The sequence below is a fragment of the Chlorocebus sabaeus genome, chromosome 10 (assembly GCF_047675955.1).
Source record: "Chlorocebus sabaeus isolate Y175 chromosome 10, mChlSab1.0.hap1, whole genome shotgun sequence".
In the NCBI taxonomy this organism is placed as follows: Eukaryota; Metazoa; Chordata; class Mammalia; order Primates; family Cercopithecidae; genus Chlorocebus; species Chlorocebus sabaeus.
The window spans coordinates 43,983,396-43,990,735 of NC_132913.1; the positions used below are offsets into that span (position 1 = coordinate 43,983,396).

The 7,340-nt window shown below is 38.1% G+C and overlaps 1 pseudogene; it reads right to left on the minus strand.

Annotated features, from left to right (window-relative positions):
- Positions 1–1,597: 1,597 nt before the first annotated feature.
- Positions 1,598–2,372, minus strand: LOC119625165 (large ribosomal subunit protein uL10 pseudogene; annotated as a pseudogene).
- Positions 2,373–7,340: the final 4,968 nt, after the last annotated feature.

Genomic DNA, 7,340 nt, shown 5'->3' on the forward strand with positions numbered 1-7,340 from the left:
TAAAATAAACAACAAGAGAATTAAAATAATACAATAGAAAATATCTCAACCAAAAAGAAGGCTGTAATGGAAGAATAAAGTAACAAAAAAGAGACATGTCAAAAGCAAATAGCAAAATGGCAGATACATATTCCAAATTGTTAATAATTGTACTAAAGGTAAATAGATTACACATTCCAAACAAAAGCCAGAGATTGCAGGATGACTTAAAAACCCAGCATGATCTCTCAATATAATATCTATCTACAGAAGACAAACTTTAGATCTGAAGATACAAATAGGTTGAAATGAAATGAAAGAAAAAATATATTATGCAAACATCAACCAAAAGAAAGCTGGAATGGCAATGGTCACAACAGATTTCAAGCAAAAATTATTACTAGAGACAACATTTAAAATTATGTAAGAATCAATCTATCCAAAATGTAATAATTATAAACATATGTGCACCTAACAACAGAGCCCAAAAAAACATGAAGCAAAAACTTACAGAGTTAAGGAGAAAAATAGATAATTCAACAATCATAATAGCTGGATGCTTCAATACCGTACATTCATTGATAGATGAAACATCTAGGCAAAGGATCAACAAGGAAATAAAAGTCTTAACTATAATCTTAACAGACATCTGTAGAACACTCCACTAAACAACAGCAAAATACACATTTTTCTCAAGTGTAGATGGAGAATACTCCAGGATAAACTACATGTTAGGTCATAAAACAAGCCTCAAAAAATGGAAGGGAACTTAGATAACACAAAGTGTGTTCTCCAACCACAATGAAAATTATAAATCAATAACAAAAGAAAATCCAGGAAATCCACAAATAACTTGAAAATTAAATAGCACATTTCTAAGCAGCCAATGGGTCAAAGTAGTTACAAGAGAAATTAGAAAATAGTTTGATATGCATGAAAATCAAAAAAGCAGCTTCTCAAAACTTATGGAATTTAGCTAAAGCAATTCTTTTGGGAAATTTATAACACATATTAAATGTCTACATTAAAAATAAGAATTTGAAATCAATAACATAAACTTTCACTGGAATTATAAGACACTGGAAAAAGGAAAGCAAATGCACCTTAAAGCAAACTGAAAAAAGAGAATAATCAAGATTAGGCAAAACCAGGGACATCTTTAGTTATATCTAAAACACCTTACACTTCCTTTGCCTCAAAGTAAAGATTAGTCCTGGAATCCATTTAAAGAATGTAGGCTCTTTGCCCATGTCTCTAGTGCTACCACTCGCACAAAAAATGTTAGTGCCGCCGGGCGCGGTGGCTCAAGCCTGTAATCCCAGCACTTTGGGAGGCCGAGACGGGCGGATCACGAGGTCAGGAGTTCGAGACCATCCTGGCTAACACGGTGAAACCCCGTCTCTACTAAAAAAAAATACAAAAAGCTAGCCGGGCGAGGTGGCTGGCGCCTGTAGTCCCAGCTACTCGGGAGGCTGAGGCAGGAGAATGGCGTAAACCCGGGAGGCAGAGCTTGCAGTGAGCTGAGATCCGGCCACCGCACTCCAGCCCGGGCAACAGGCGAGACTCCGTCTCAAAAAACAAACAAACAAACAAACAAAAAAAATGTTAGTGCCCTTATTCACCGAATAGTTAATGGATTGTCTGCTTTAGATGATATACTATGCTGAGTTTTGATTTTAATCATCAGAGAATTAACATCTAATTGGGTAGTCAATCTGCAAACACTGGCAACATTGTGGACACCCTCCAGGAAGTGAGAATGCAGTTTCCTCTGTGAAGTCAAGGACTTTAAGGGTTGTAGATGCTGCTGTTGTCAAACACCTTCTTGATATCAATCCAAAGGAGAAGAGGTGGGCAGTGTTCAGCATGTTCTGCAGTGTGACTTTACTGGCTTCCACTTTGTCTCCAGTCCTAATCAGCTGTACATCACTGAGGATTTCAATAGTGACCCTGGAGATTTTAGTGGTGATGCCTAAAGCCTGGAAGAAAAATGACTTCTTGGGCCCCAGACTAGTGTTCTGGGCTGGCACAGCGACTTCACATGGGGCAATGGCACCAGCGCAGACATGAACTGGCACCTATTGGCCAGCAGTATGTCCCTAATCTCAGTGAAGTCCTCCTTGGTCAATACAAAGCCCACGTTCCCTCAGATATGAGGCAACAGTTTCTCCAGAGCTGAGTTTTTTCTGGATGGCCTCAGATGGCCTTGTGTGTTATAGTGTTCTTGTCCATCAGCTCCACAGACTTCCCTCAGAAGTACATGCCAACCTGTATCTGCTTGGAACCCACATTGTCACTTCCACAATGAGGCATTTTGGATAATCATCTAAAAGTTGGATGCTCTTAAGGAAGTGGTTGGATTTCCAGGTTGTCTTGTCTTGCCTAGATATCATGGAGGTGTATCAGGGATTACCATGCAGGGTTTAAAGACAATATCACTTTCATTAGGACACCTGGCAAGAGGCTTGTTGGTCACATTTTAGCAAATCTAATACATAAATTTACTTCTTACTTTTTATAGTATAATAGGCATCACTGTGAATTAATCTGTCGTTATTTACCTAATTATGAAGTGTTTCAGCTTCTTTGACTCCATTTCTACATTTTAGCCACACTGTATAAAATCATGCCTGAGGAGTTCTTTTATTTTTAGATATAAAGATAAGTATAAGATAGCAAGTCATGTTTAAGATATTTGGGGGAAAATATATAAACAAAAACATCAACATATATTATCTTTCTTCTTTATTTCTTGAAAATATGTAGTACATGTGAAGATGTGGAAATTGATGAGTGACAAGTCAAACATAACGATAGGTGACCTATATAAATGATTATCTTTATATTCTTCTGTACTTTTGTGCTCCAGGCATCCTCTAATGTCCAGAATCTCTAATGTCTTTACAAATAAATGAATACTACTTTCTCCAATTTTTCGTAGATATATAATTGAGATAACATGAAGTAGGGGAACATGGTTGAAGCTAGACAGTAAGGCTTTGGGATAATTCAGAAGAGACCACACATACTGAACTGAATTTATTTGAGCCTGTTCTAACCTTTGGATCTTATCCCTCCCAGAGGAGATAAAGAAATCCATCCACCAGTGCACACCGAAAACACTGAGTCTACTATCTAATAAACTGTTGTGTTAGGCATTATTTCCTGCTTACAGTATACACAGCTAGAGCATTCAATTCAGATATAGTGAGCAGTGGCCAGACAATTCATGACTCTCAAAAGTTTTTTCTTGTGGAATAATTTAAATGTTAAAATAACTTTAAATATTTTGCTTTTACTTGTTATGCATTCAGTGTTTAATTCAGAACTGTTGTCTATTATCTTTTCATGCCTTTATATCTCATATAAACCTCACAATAAACTTCTTGGTGATTTAAAATACTATGTAAATAAAAAGCTTTTCAGAAGGCCTTATTAGAAGCTGAATTGGGTATTTGAAGGAAGGTTTCCCCTCCTGAAGCTGAAGATGTCTATTTAACTGCTGTGGTACCTAAGCCAAGCATATTGACTGATTTACTGTCAATCCAGTACTTGCCTAGAAGCCATTTCAGTTTAAGAGCATGTGGTTTGGCAGGCAGCATTGCTTGCAATAATGTAATAAAACAGAAAAAAAAAAAAAATCCATACCTGGTTGTGAAAGAAAAGAGTCTATTTTGCCAGAGGCAGGTGAAATGGGTCTGTGTGATTTAGTGGTGGGTCAGAGCATAGATGTATAAAAGAATCCACCATTACTTGTATTTCTGAAAATGATCACATTCTTTAGAGTTCCTAAATCCTGTGCACTATTTAGTAGTAGGGAGTAGGGGGAAGGTTACTAATTTATTTGTCTTCTGAGGCCATTGGTTTATGATGGTGCTATTACATGGTTGCTCTGGTCAAAGTTCTTTTGGTGCAACAATCAGAATGTCATGTAAGCTTGCTCAACTCTCATAAAATCAGAGGCCAGGGAAAGAGGTGGAGGTAGGCTTCAGATAAGGTAAAACTGGGATAGAGAGGCTACTTCCTATCTCTAGGGAGGCCAGCCTTCCTCTTCACTGCTCCTTCCAGCAAATCAACTCCACTCTTCTCTTTTAACACACTGGCTTCCTCTGGTTGCCCAGAATCTCAAATCACTGCATTTTTACTTTGTCCTTTTCTTTATTATAGCCTTTATGCAACATGTTTCACTGCTAAGGAACTGAGTTTCTCAAGGTCCCTTTTTCAAATTCCCCAAGAATAGACTCCATTTGGATCAATTCATGTAAGTCTTTCTTTCTTTCTCTCTCTTTCCTTCCTTCCTTCCTTCCTTCCTTCCTTCCTTCCTTCCTTCCTTCCTTCCTTCCTTCCTTCCTTCCTTCCTTCTTTCTTTCTTTCTTTCTTTCTTTCTTTCTTTCTTTCTTTCTTTCTTTCTTTCTTTCTTTCTTTCTTTCTTTCTTTCTTTCTTTCTTTTGAGATGGATTGGATTCTTGCTCTGTCACCGAGGCTGGAGTGCAGTGGCATAGTCTTGGCTCACTGCAACCTCCACCACCTGGGATCAAGCAATTCTCCTGCCTCAGTCTCCTGAGTAGCTGGAATTACAGGTGCACACCACCATGCCTGGCTAATTTTTGTATTTTTAGTAGAGATGGGGTTTTGTTATGTTGACCAGGCTGGTCTTGAGCTTCTGACCTCAGGTGATCTGCTGGCCTCGGTCTCCCAAAGTGCTGGGATTACAGGCATGAGACATCATGACTGACTGAATTCATCTAAGTTTTGATCAAAATTTTTGCATAAATCGGACAAGAGAGAGAAATAAAGGGCATCCAGTAGGCCAGGTGTGGTGGCTCATGCCTGTCAGCACTTTGGGAAGCCGAGGTCAGCGGATCACTTGAGGTCAGGAGTTCGAGACCAGCCTGACCAATACGGTGAAACTCCATGCCTGCATTTGGGCATGGTGGCGCATTTCTATAATCCCAGCTACTTGGGAGGCTAAGGCAGGTGAATTGCTCGAACCCAGTAGGCAGAGGTTGCAGTGAGCCGAGATCACGCCATTAATGGCACATGAGCCTGGGTAACAAGAGCAAAACTCTGTCTCAAAAAAAAAAAAAAAAAAAAAAAAAAAAATAGAGAAAAAGAAGAAAACAAAGAAATAAAGGGCATCCAAATTGGTAAAGAGGAAGTCAAACTGTCACTGTTTGCTGACGATATGATAATTTACCTTGAAAATGCTAAAGACTCCTCCAGAAAGCTCCTAAAATTGATAAAAGAATTCAGCAAAGTTTCTAGATACAAGATTAATGTACACAAATCAGATCAGTAACTCTTCTATACACCAACAGCAACCAAAGGGAGAATCAAATCAAGAACTCAATGCCTGTTACAATAGCTGCAAAAGAAGTAAAATACTTAGGAATATACCTAACCTAGGAGTTGGAAGTCCTCTACCAGGAAAACTACAACTCAGTACTGAAAGAAATCATAGACAACACAAACAAATGGAAACACATCCCATGTTCATGGATGGGTAGAATCAATATTGTGAAAATGACCAAACTGCCAAAAGCAATCTACAAATTCCATGCAATCCCCATCAAAATACCACCATCATTCTTTACAGAATTAGATAAAGCAATTCTAAAATTCATATGGAACCAAAAAAGAGCCACATAGCCAAAGCAAGACTAAGCAAAAAGAACAAATCTGAAGGCATCACGCTAACTGATTTCAAACTATACTATAAGGCCATAGTCACCAAAACAGCATGGTAGTGGTATAAAAATAGGCACATAGACTGATGGAACAGAATAGAGAACCAGAAATAAACCTGATACAACCAACTGATCTTGGACAAAGCAAAAGAAAACATAAAGTGGGGGAAGGACACCCTTTTCAACAAATGGTGCTGGGATCATTGGCTAGCCACATGTAGGAGAATAAAACTGGATACTTATCTCTCACCTTACACAAAAATCAACTCAAGATGGATTAAGGACTTAAACCTAAGACCTGAAACTATAAAAATTCCAGAAGATTACACCAGAAAAACTCTTTTAGATGTTGGCTCTGGCAAGGATTTCATGACTAAGAACCCAAAAACAAATGCAATCAAAACAAAGATAAACACCTGGGACCTAATTAAACGAAAGAGCTTTTGCACAGCAAGAGGAACAGTCAGCAGGGTAAACAGACAACCCACAGAGTGGGAGAAAATCTTCACAATGTATACATCCGACAAAGGACTAATATCCAGAATCTACAACAAACTCAAACAAATCTGTAAGAAAAAAAAATAAACAATCCCATCAAAAAGTGGGTTAAGAACCTGAATAGATAATTCTCAAAAGAAGATATACAAATGTCCAACAAATGTATGAAAAAATGCTTAAAATCACTAATGATTAGGGCAATGCAAAGTAAAAACACAATGTGATACCACCCTACTCCTGTAAGAATGGCCGTAATCAAAAAATAAAAAAGAGAGATGTTGGTGTGGATGCAGTGACCAGGGAACACTTCTACACTGCTGGTGGGAATGTAAACTAGCACAGCCATTATAGAAATCAGTGAGGAGATTCTTTGAAGAACTAAAAGAACTACCATTTGATCCAGCAATCCCACTACTGGGTATCTACCCAGAGTAAAAGAAGTCATAACTCAAAAAAGATACTTGCACGAACATGTTTATAGCAGCACAATTCACAATTGCAAAATTGTGGAACCAAGCCAAATGCACATCAGTCAACAAGTGGATAAAGAAACTGTGATATCTATATATTTATATATATATGATGGAATACTACTCAGCCATAAAAAGGAATGAATTAACAGCATTTGCAGTGACCTGGATGAGTTTGGAGACTATTAATCTAAGTGAAGTAAATCAGGAATGGAAAACCAAACATCATATGTTTTCACTGATATGTAGGAGCTAAGCTATGAGGACATAAAGGTATAAGAATGATACAATGGACTTTGGGGACTTGGGAGGAAGGATAGGAGCAGGGTGAGGGATAAAGGACTACAAGTATGGTGCAGCGTATACTGCTCAGGTGATGGGTGCACCAGGATCTCACAAATCACCACTAAAGAATTTATTCATGTAACCAAATACCTGTACCCTAATAACTTATGGAAAAATAAAAAAATATGTTTTTGCACCAGATGATATCATAGGTCCCTTGCCAGCCTATAAAGTTGTGCCTCAAACGTGATATGTCAAGTCCCTTGTCATGTGGTCTACCATGCATTCAGCATGGACTATGGACAGGAAAGGCAACAAGTAGTAGGCATGTCTAATATAATAGTAGCTTCTAATTTTATTAAAGGTGGGCTATGCCTTCTTTTATTAAAAAGTGTTGAGTGCCTGCTATATGCTACTATGC